Raw genomic sequence first — 12634 nt, forward strand, 5'->3', positions numbered from 1 at the left:
AAGTTGTGGAGACAGTGCTATATATATACTATAGCACCTCTGTAAAGATTGCTAATTCTTTTTTTGAGAAAGGTTCTTTCTGTACAGAAGTGTACATATCTGTCAGGACCAAATTATACTGGTCACCAAAGGTATGGTTTGTTTGACAAAGTAAAAATTCAAATGTGCACTTTTTTTTGTTTGTTTTTTACAATTTTAATAAATTCACATTTATGTTATTTATTTATTGTATTGTTTTGATGGTAAATGTGTTGATTTATATTTCTGTCAGGATCATTTCATTGTTTTAAAAACAATGCTGCTCAGCAAAAGTTCAAAGAAAGCTCAAATATCTCGTTTTATTTAATTCATATTTATGTTAATTATTTGTTTAACTTTTATATTTTGAACTGTGCACATTAAAGTTGTTACGTGGCCAGTGTTTGACGTGATTTGTTTTTAAGGGTACTAATATTATGATTGAGAAAAAATTTACCAATAAGAAATTCCCAGTAATCGGTATAGAATATTTTATGCAAAAAGTAATCTTAAATGTGTGGTATCGCCCATCACTACTCTTTACATCACTTGTTTTCATGTTCCCTCTGTCTGCTTTCATGTTTAAGTATGATTAAGACTAAAAAGATCAAAAAATAACTTGAAAAGAGAAAAAAAATAGGGGGAAAAAGCAGTGTTTGCAATATCAGATCATGAAGTGTAAATTGTATGTTTACATATGTGCTAAGTATGTGTAGTTTTGTCATATGTGGTGGGAGTATGTGTTCAGAACAGTTTAGTCATAGATGTGTGTAAGTTTGAGCGCTGTTGTGTTTTGAATGTATGTGAATGCAATGTTCTGTGAGTGTTACATATGAGGAAGGAATGGATGTAGATCTGCTTCTGTGTGTGGAGTTTGAGTAACTATGAAACTGTAGGTTTATGTGTGAGTTGGATTTTGTTGGTAAAGTTTTATAGTCCTATATCAAACAGGGTATCATAAAGAGGGACAGGTGAAGTCAAAAATGATCATTTATTTGACAGCATGTTATACTGTAGTATGTAGAAGGTTTTATGATTGGGTGGAGGTTGATAGTGTGTCCTGTTGGAGGTTGATGGTTTCAGGTGGTTGTGGCAGTGAATCGTTGACATCTGTGTGGACATAGACAGATACAATTATTGTAAACATAAAGGTACATTCATGTTTGTGTGATGTATATTGCAAATGTGCTGGGGATGATATAGTATATATATATAGTACCAGTACTAACCTATATTATAGAAATCATCCGAATAGAAGTCCAACTCTTCTTTCACCTTCTGAAGTTGGATTTGTAATTTTTGTAAAGTATGAATAGTAACAAGTAATGTAGACATAAATGTCATTGATTTTGAAGCCTGAGACACATAGCCGTTGTGAAGTAGTGGAATTGTGTTATTTTAAGTTTTTGTTTAATCAAAAAAATCCTCTCAAGGGTGCGTACGCGTGCTAACATAGGTTGGTTCCAGTGATAGGTGAAACTGTGCATGCTCAGAAGTCTTCAAAGCATTTGTAAGAATGTGAAAAAAATGATTTGAATAATTTTCAAATGACAGCTTCAGTGTGCAAAGAAAATTGTGTTATTGTTATTGTATGTGTTTATAGTCGAGTTAAGGTTACGGATAAAAAAAAAAACAACTAAGCTCTGTGTGGACCAGAACTGTGCGGACTTGGGCAGCCAAATTACCCATACTGCATTTCGTGCTGACCAGCAGCGAAGGCCGAGGAGAAAAGTTTTGGAGGTAAGACAAGTTTTTTAGGAATACTACTGTTATTGTGACACAAAATGTAGTTTTAAGATTATTTTAGGTGAGAAAGTAGTTGTATAAACATCAAATCTGTGGTCAATTTATCAAGATAAAGCCTGACTAAAAAATTTCTCCTACGATACTGGAGATGTGAGTGTCCTGGTTAGACAGCTGTGACAGAATGGTCAGTGCTCACTGCAGTCGCCGAGAGCAGTTTTATCTGGGTATATACAGTCATGGGAAAAATTATTAGACCACCCACGTTTTCTACAATTTCTTGTTCATTTTAATGCCTGCTACTACTAAAGGTATGTTTGTCTGGACAAATATAATGATAACAAAAATACCTCAAAAGAGTTTAATTGAAGAGCTGATATCTAGGTATTTTCCATGGTTTTCTTGATAATAACCAAAATCACTTAAGTTCTTATATCAGTAGCTCTGGCATTGTACCTCCAAAAACAGCTTTTAGGATTCCATGTTTTCTTTTCTGTCTGTTTTAGTCACATGATCCACACAGGAGTTAGTACTGATTCATAACCATTGTTTCTGATAACTGCAGCCATGCATCTTGGCATGCTCTTCACCAGCTTCTGATATTGTTCTGCTGTCACAGCAGCCCATTCCTGTTGCACTAATTCTAACTAGTTTGCTTTGTTTTTGGGCTTGTGGTTCTCCATTTTGCGTTTAATGATTTTCCACAGGTTTTTCAATTGGATTTAGATCTGGTGATTGAACAGGCCAAGGCATGGTTCCAATGTTCTGGTTCTCCATCCAGGCTTTAACTGACCTTGCAGTGTGGCAAGGGGCATTGTCTTGTTGGAAAATCCAGTCATTGGAGGCAGGAAAGAGTTTTCCAGCTGATGGAAGAAGACTGAGCAACTTTTCAAGAGTAGCCCTGTACATGACCTGGTTCATTTGCCCTTCACACAATTGCATTTGCCCTGTTGGGGCAAGACAGTCTGGTTTGTTAACTTATCCAGGCTTCCTCCTAACCAGTAAGTTGGCTGGAGTGGGCATCAGCTGAAAATTGAATTAATCACTGAAGAGAACCTTAGCCCAATCATCAAAATCCAATCCTTGTGATCCCCAGCAAAGGGTAACTGGGCTTTCCTCTGCCTTTCCTTGATGAAGGGCTTCTTCCTGCCCTGTGTGACTTCAGACCAGCTTCAAGAAATTGATTTCCAACTGTCCTTGCTGAAGAAGTCACATTTCTCCACAGTGTCCACTCATTTTAAGGTCCCTGGAGGTCTGACGACGATTCTTGACACAGGAACAGATGAGTGACGGTCATCTGATGGGTAGAAAGATGTTTCCTGCTGCGACCAGTTGGCAATTTGGTAGAACCATGTTGGGCTTGTTTTTTCTTGGTTTAATGAACAGCTGTCTTGGAGATCTTCAGTTTTTTCGCTACCTGTCTCTCACTCATGCCAATTTCTAGCAGTGTTAAGTGGCTGCCTTTGTGGCTTTACGTAATTCTTTAGTTTTCAGTTTTTTGATTATGTGAGGGCTGACAACTTCTGAGTTGTGCTACGGCTTGAATGTAAACAGGAAACCACTCTAGACCTTTGCATGTGCAGTGCTGCTTATGACATGAAATGGCCTCTTATATACCCTGGGAATACAATTAAGCATGTCAAATAGGACATAAAGTATTATGGAATCAGTTGCTTTTTTTTGTTGTGTTCATTGTATTCTTCAGGTAATATACCTTTAGTGGTACCAGGCATTGAAATGAACAAGAAATTGAAGAAAACAAGGGTGATCTAATATTTTTTTTTCCATGACTGTATATATATACATATACATATACATATACATATACATATACATATACATATACATATACTTATAAATATTATTATTATTATTATTATTATTATTATTATTATTATTATTATTATTATTATTATTATTATTCATTTTTACTGTATTCAAACAATGAATTGTCTGATCTGAATTGTTGAAGCCAGAATTACATTTTCCTCTCACATCAAACATGTTTTATCAGACACTGCTTATGCTTGAAGAGGTTTCTGTTTTATTACCTGTAAGGCAGAGGAAGAGCTCACCTGTGTTCAGGTTCTGAGTACAGCAGTTAACATGAAGTATTCTATCATTAATTACTCATGATATTCAGTGCATACAGAAGTCCTGGTGATCAAATTAAAGTGTAGTGATGTTTGTGTTTCTGTCAGACTATAAACCTCTGGATGTTGGAGGACAAACAGCAGCTCTGTATGTAGAATGTAGACTAATGTATTTTAGTAATATTAATAATAAAACTGTAAACCCATCCATCCTTGTTTATGAGGTTTATTCAGATAAAACATGCGTGTGTCCTATAAAACAGTCCTGCAATATATGGTGTCTTTGTTAAGGTTTAATATTTTTTAGTGATCAGTTTCTGAAATGTTTTTGTTGATCCACTGATATAACTGAGAATAAGGTGGTATAGTTCGACTGCATCACAAACTACCGCTGTCAATAAATCAACACCTCTAAAACATTAAAGATTGGATAACAATCTTAGAAACCTCACAATATACACACATGAATTATTTTCATGTTAAAATATAAAGACACAGTGCTGTGTGGCCTGAACTTGCTGTCATGTCAGTCACTTTACCTGCGACTAGCATGTGTGCATCACGTGGGCAGCATGTTACTAGTATTGTTAAAAAGAACATGCTCAGTTTGAGGTTGTGTTTGCTTGTGTTTTGGAAATTCCAATCCAATCCAACTTTATTTATATAGCACTTTAAACAATCACAGTTGAAACAAAGTGCTGTACAAGGCAATACAATACAATAGAAACAGTAAAACAAATAAAATCAGGAATACACAATAAAGGCACTAAAAACAAATAAAATTAATGTCTCATGTTGGATGGAAAGCCAGGAAATAAAAGTGGGTTTTAAAACGAGTCTTAAAAATGGACAGTGAAGGGGTCTGTCTAAGATGGAAAGGCAATTTGTTCCACAAAATTGGAGCAACCACGGAGAAGGCTCTGTCCCCTCTGAGCTTCCGCTTACATTTAGGTGTATACAGGAGCAGCTGATCAGCTGACTTGAAAGATCAAGCAGGAGTATAAGAGTAAAGCAGCTCAGAGAGGTGCGGTGGGGCAAGACCATTTAAGGATTTAAACACAAATAAAAGGATTTTAAAATGGACTCTGAGGTGCACAGGGAGCCAGTGGAGAGAGGTGAGATGTGTTCTCTTCTCTGTGCTCCAGTTAGAAGGTGTGCAGTGGCATTCTGAAGTAGCTGGAGATGTGAGAGAGAAGACTGGCTGACTGCAACATGAAGTGCATTACAATAGTCCAGCTGAGATGAAATAAAGGTATGGATTATTGTCTCAAGGTGCCGCCTAGAAAGGATAGATTTCACCTTTGCCAACGGCCTTAAATGAAAAAAGCTGGACTTCACTACTGATTGAATATGACTGTCCAGTTCCCTGTCCAACATACAACCAAGAGTCATAACTGTGGGCTGAACATAACAAATGAATGTGCTATTGTGTATATCTCAGAAACAGGCCTATATTATATATAGTGCTGTGATTATTTTCAAGTCCTTGTTTACTGCCATTTGTTTAATTGTTACTAATAACCAATAGAATATATTTTGATATCATAAGTACATAGTTACTGGAAAGAAAATGTATATTTGTTGTTTGAACATTTATGTCAAGAAAATTGTTGTTAGTACATATGTTTATTATTTGTAAATAACATCAGACTGAAGCTACCTGAGCATTCTTTCTCTGTCCCCTTCTTCAGGCTGTAATAGGTAGGGTTATTTGTTTGTTTGTTTTTGTTTGGACTTGCCGTTAGTATGAATAAATATAAACTAGATGATGAACAGGTCTATCACAATGGTTTATCCACACAGTAACATAATAGTGCAGTTTCTGGGTGTGAAGAAAACTTTTTTTCTTGACATTATATGTTTTATCATGATTCTGTTGTGGGTAACAATATTAGATAACATGATTTTATAATAAACTTGTCTTTGTAGTAAAACAAGCAAGGATTTCTATCTCAATCTTTTTGTCAGTGGAGATGATTTTTTTTTCTTGGGGAACAGGACATTCATATAGAGCAATTAACCGTTTACTGTGTTCACATCACTTACATTTCATTTGCAACACAAAGCCTACACACAGCATATTGTGAGTAGAAGTAAGCTACAAAAGAATCAGTTGATAAATCCATTAGCTGATAAACTAAAAGTTAATCCCCAAACATTTCTCACAGGTTCTCAAATGTGACAATTTGCTGGTTTACTCGGTTTTGTATGACAGTAAACTGAGCTCCTTTGGGTCTTGCACTGTCGGACAATACCAGACATTTGAAGACATACTGTTGGACTTGACTGTAGGGAATTCTAACAGGCTCTCTGGGCTGTTTTGTGACATGTAATAGAAAAAACGAAATAGCAGCCCATAGCAGAATGATATTGTGGTGCAGCCAGACCATGATGTTCTGCCAAAGCAAGACTACTCACCAACTAATGGGGATGCTATAGGATACTACCCCAAGGCATGTTTTATATAAGTTTCATTCTCAAAATTTCAATAATAATAGTAAAGATAATAATAACGAGGAAGGCACTCAGAGAGCACAGTACTCTGCCAAGGCTGCTCAGTCTTTGTATCATTTCCAACAGATGAACTCTTTCATAAAAAATTACCTTGCGCTGAGCACAGGCATGTATTATGCATGTGCATGTTATGTATCAATACCAAATTGTGTGTAAATTACTTACAAAGGTCTGTTGATCAGTTCATCACTTTTGACAAGCCTTTGTTTTGCTAGTGTTAAAATAACCGTTTCCTCCATGCTTTATTTTGAAGGCATATTTTTAATGTTATGGACTTTTATTTTTGTCACCATTCCAGCAGCACAGGAAGTGTTTATCTAAGAAGCGGGATCTTGACATGAGGAAGACGCTGCCAAAAAGTCTGAAAATTCACATGAAGATGAAAGAAAATGGTTCCACGCTGTTGCTGTCTAGCAAAGGATGTGTCTAAACTTAGAAGTACCTAGCTGCAATGGGAACAAGCTCTTACTGTGAAGAAAAGAGTGAAGGACAGAAAGGTGAATTTGTGTTCAAAGTAAGGCTGACGGCTGACCATAAATAAAGGTTTTGTGAAACACCAGGAGCTTCACCATTTTCTGGCTGGGGTTTGCTACATTGCGTGACCTAAAAATTTAGTGGGCGGCAAGAATTGATGGGACTCAGAAACACCCCACAGTTTAATCATTTGTTCCTTGTATGATTTCCAACTGAGAAATCCCAGTCATTTTGTTTTAGGATCGCAATCGTGATCATCGGCAGGTAACTGACACAGTGTTCACGTCATGTTTACAGCGACGCCGTGCCGGCAACTATATCTGGCAATGGGAAATCTCTTACAAATCTGTGGATCCAGACTATAAGCTGCATCACTGCCAAAACTGAATCACTTGGTCCTTGGGTCATTTTTGACCTTCCCTGAAAATTTCATCTAAATCCATTAGTCTGTTTTTGAGTAATGTTTTACACAGACAGACAGACTTACAAACGTACGTTGATCGTCACAGACCTCCACCGTCCCTTGGCGGAGTAATAATAAGAAAAGCACTCAGAGAGCACAGTACTCCGCCAAGGCTGCTCAGTCTTTGTATTATTTCCGACGACTGAGCCTATGTGTTATGCATGTGTATGTTATGTTTAGATACCGAATCGTGTGGCATAAATATGTAGCAGGCGGCGGGAATTGATGGGACTCAAAAACACCCACACAATTTAATCAATTGTTCCTTGTATCATTTCCGATGGATAAGTCCTGATAGGTCCTCAGCGGTGGATTTGTAGTAGGATCACAATCATGATCGTCAGCAGGCAGCTGACGTAGTGTTCACTTGTTGTCATAGTTACAGTGACACCATGATGCTATCTCGTAAGCATACGGAAATCCTTAACAAATCTGTGGATCCAGACTATAAGCCGCATCACTGCCAAAATCTAATCACTTGGTCCTTTTATCATTTCTGACCTTCCCTGAAAATTTCCTCCAAATCCATTAGTCCATGTTTGAGTAATGTTGTACACAGACAAACAGAAAGATTCACAGATTAACAGAAGGACAAATGTATGCCAATCATCACATAACTACACTGCGTTCCTTGGTGGAATAATAATATTCAGGCTGCACAGTGGCTCAGTGATTAGCACTTCGCCTTGCAGCTAGAAGATCGCATCAAGGCCTGGGTCTAGGATCTTTCTGCATGGAGTTTCCATGTTCTCCTGTGCATGTGTGGATTTTCTCCAGGTTCTCCAGCTTCCTCCCAAAGTCCAAAAATATGCTGAGGTTAATTGGTAACTCTAAATTGTCCTTAGGTGTGAATATGAGGGTGATTGTTTGTCTCTATGTAGCCCTGTGATAGACTGTTACCTGTCCAGGTGTCTCTTGCCTTCACTCTAAGTCAGCTGGGATAGACTCCAGCCCCCATGACTCTAATGAGCATTAAGCGATATATATAAATAGTGGATGGATGGATGGATGGTAATAATGCAACAAAATTTTAATTTTGACCAAGAAAAAGGACAAAAAACAAGGTCCATGGTTGAACTGCTGACCGCTACCACAAGGTAAACAGTGAGAAATAGTTGGTAGAGTGTGTTTTCTGGCTGAACCAGGTTAGTAGTTTCCACTTGCTTCGAGTCTCAGTGCTAAGCGAGGCTAAACACCTCCAGCTTTGTACTTGTGAAACAGATATTAGATAAATGTTGATCTTTAAAATAAAGAAAACTATATAGTGAAATTTTGAACGACTGTCACATTTAAAGATAAGTTTGAAGGTTGAGGATTAAGATTTAAATTTGAGATGCTGTCACCAGTATAAGGTGACATAGATATTTGCTTATGTGTTCAGGTATACACGCTGTGTGTGTGTATGCATCAGTGCACATGGCCCACTGTGTGTCAAGTTTAATCAGCAACATGTTGGAGTAATTAGAAGCAATCAGTTCTGCACGAGTCGAGCACGGCTGAGAAGATAGTGGATTTACAGGAAGGAAGGAATGAGAGGAGGAACAGAGGAGGAGAGAACCAGAGTGGCAGAGGAAGAACTGAAGCTTGGGAAACAAAGTCTGGCCCATGCATGTTGTAGAGTGATTTATACTCAAATCATTATCCCAGTTTACTTAAATGCTGTTAGTTCATCTGTGCTCCAGGTTGTCTTTTATTTTGAGATCTGCTTGTTTTTACATACACTACCGTTCAAAAGTTTAGGGTCACTTAGAAATGTCCTTAGTTTTGCATTTTTTTACAATGAAGATGACATGAAATTGATCAGAAATCAAGTGTAGACATTATTAATGTGGTAAATGACTATTCAAGCTGGAAATGGCAGATTTTTAATGGAATATCTACATAGAGGTACAGAGGAACATTTCCAGCAACCATCACTCCTGTGTTCTAATGCTACATTGTGTTAGCTAATGGTGTTGAAAGGCTAATTGATGATTAGAAAACCTTTGTGAAATTATGTTAGCACATGGATACAAGTGTGAGTTTTCGTGGAAAACATGAAATTTCCTGGCTGACCCCAAACTTTTAAACAGTAGTGTGCATTTTTTATTTACAATTTGTTTTATTGAAGTATAATTCATCCTATATGTTGGTTGAGGTTGACTGTATAAATGGGTTTCCAAGCAACATCACTAAGAAACAGTGCAGAGCTGGCTATCCATTGATCTGTTCACAGGAGGTGGATGGATCTGTAGTGAAACTTCAAGATTAAACAAATGGTTTTGGAAGAATTCTCTGTACAAGAGTTCATTTTGTGTTTAGTGTTTGCAATACCATCGTGCCAGAGGTCTCCGAAGCCCCCAAAGCGTAGCACACGACACCAAAATGGCACACTACTCAGGAAAAATCATAAATAAGATAATATTGTGTGCCTACCACTGTAAATGCTACATTCTGAAAAATATTGCACAATATTATGTGTTCAGAGTTACAGGTTGACTGCTGCTTATAGTCAAGGGTCACAAGTAGAGATGTTAGGTTTACTAAGATATGGACTTTCAGTCTAAAGAGGTTTCTTTGGTCATCTTATGGGAATGTACATTAGACCAGAGGTCCTTCTAAGGAGATGCCTTCGTCTAATCTCTAGGAAGCTGTTGTTATTCATATTCACTCCATTATTTATCTCCGTTATTTATACTGTATATATATATAAATAGATTTTTCTTTAAGATTTCCTTGCACTGAAAAGGAGAAGCTCTGCAATCTCGTTATACATTGTATAATGACAATAAAGAATATTCTATTCTATTCTATTTACAGTGAGCCTGTAGGAAATGTGTTTGCGTTCTCTTCTAAATAAGCCATCATTATTGTGCTTGTTTGGGGGAGGAGAAGAGTGGAGGTCTCCTCCGCATTGCAATAAGATATTTTTATTCCTCATATTGTTACAAATATTAAAGTTACCTGTGGTCCAGTAGTGTGTTTGTTTTCATATTTAAGTATATGAGCTTGGTGTTATTTCCACAACACTTGATCTGCCTTAAATAAGTGCAAAACACCCATAAATTTAAAGATGAATGCAGGTTATCGGTCTACGTCATTTGATGTCTCTTTGTAATGAAGCAGAGTAAAGCCCTGTGAGGCTCAAGCTGTGATTAAAGCTTTACTCAAGTCTCTTTGTCAATGTTGTCATCGCTGATGGTCTGAGGGTTAAAGAGAAGCCTTCACTCTGCTACACCAGTCTGCTACCACTATGTCCAATCAGCACTCAGTGGAAACTTGTGAAAATGCGTTGCATTTTCCATTTTACAACAGGGGCTGCAACGTGGCTCACAGCTAGAAGATCCCTGGTGTAACAGGCCAGATTAACCCCCCGGCCAAAGTATACCTAGGTATAAACTACCTAGACCAAAGTATACCCTGGGGTATACTTTGTCCTGGAAGGGTATACTCTGATCTAGGTCAGTTTATACCTGTTGGCACATAAAGGATTGAGCATGTTAAACTCCTAATTGTTAAGTTATTTAGGGGTTATTTATTATTACAAAGAGGGATGCTCAGCAAGCAAATCATTATGAAAGAACATAACTAGAATGTCCTCGAGCTAATTACAATTTAAAAAGTTCAAAGCAAAGAAAAAACTGAAATTAAAACCAAGAAAAATTGAAGCAAAACATTATGAAAGAACATCCACATTGGCTGGTGTTGCTTTCAGTTTCAATTGTACTAAGCATATCTCTTAGTAAAAGAAAAAAAAACTAAATAACTTAGCAATACAATAATAACAAGAGTTTAACATGATTAATCTTTATGTGTCAACAGGTATTAGGCTAGTTTATACCCCAGGGTATACTTTGGCCGGGGGGTTACTCTGGCCTGTCACATTGGCTTGGGCCTGGGATCTTTCTGCATGAAGTTTGCATGTTCTTCTTGTACATATGTGGGTTTTCTCCAGGTTCTCCAGCTTCCTCCCACAGTCCAAAAACATGCTGAGGTTATTTGGTGATTCTAAATTGTCCATAGGTGTGAATGTGAGTGTGATTGTTTGTCTCTATAGCCCTGTGATAGACTGTTACCTGTCCAGGTGCCGTATGCCTTCACCCTAAGTCAGCTGGGATAGACTCCAGCTCCCCATGACCCTAATGAGGATTAAGTGGTTTATAGATAATGGATGGATTTTACAACAGTTCAGTGTTCCCTGAACAATACCATCACAGCTAACTGAAGACCGTTCTCTATCTGTTGATCTACTGATCAGTCTATTTGGCCTCGAGGGCTGCTGAACCTGAGCTACGTAGGATGTAACTTGTTTAGCATGGGTTTCTCATGCAATTGGGAGCAAATAATTTGGTTTTTCACCTAATCGTGGCAGCTTTCAAATACCTAAACCCAGGAACACTGGTCCAGAAGTGTGTCTGTTTGGCTCATTGTCACAGTAATATGACGGAGCTGCAGCTGGTTGCAGGTTTAGTTCAGAACAGCATTTTATTTGATATTGGAGGGTTTGGATGACAGCAGCTCTACACATGAAGATGAACCTGGGGCTGATGATACAAGTAGTTTTTGTGCCACTCTTGAGTCAGATCATTCAAAAGCAGAACCAGGGTATGAGGAAAACAATGATAGCTTCGAATATATTAACTCTGAATACTTCAACCCCGCTGCTGTAAACTGTGTGAGTAGTTTGTCCTGAGTCTGAGGTCTTCAGACAGTCAGAGTCTAAACTAAAGATATACTTACTTGTTTTAGTTTTTATTGTTGTTGCTTGGTTGTTTCTGTTGTTTTTTTCTATACCTCTTGTGAACTTCAGTGTTCTTGTTTATGTACTTAAGTACAAGGACTTGAAAACAAGCTAAGAGATACATTATTAATATATATATATACACACACACACACACACACACACACACACACACAATATAGAAATAAAGACCCAATATTACATGAATAAAACTTAAGTCTGTGTTAGCCTCAAATGTATGATCAAATACTCCAGATAGAAGGTCCTTATCAAGGAACGAAGGAAGCAATTATAGAAAATGAAAATGACCTTATATTCATAATATTCAATCACAGATGACAGTTTATTGTTGTCAAATTTTCAAGATTGTCAAGAGGTGAATATTGTTAAAACACAACTCCAGAAGGTTGTAGTCAAAGATATGGGTTTAAGTCAATGTTTTTGAACAGTTTAGGGTTTAGGTGGCTCCTCTGCCAGTTGTGACTGTTGAGAAGCTGTCTGACTGCTGTTGAGTCGAATGAATCTACGATTTTCCAATAAATGCAGCTTTTCTGTATCTTTTGCTTCACCATTGTGCATAGAGCAGGGTAACAGCACACAGCAGGATTT

Source organism: Amphiprion ocellaris, chromosome 13 (assembly GCF_022539595.1).
Source record: "Amphiprion ocellaris isolate individual 3 ecotype Okinawa chromosome 13, ASM2253959v1, whole genome shotgun sequence".
NCBI classification, from domain to species: domain Eukaryota; kingdom Metazoa; phylum Chordata; class Actinopteri; family Pomacentridae; genus Amphiprion; species Amphiprion ocellaris.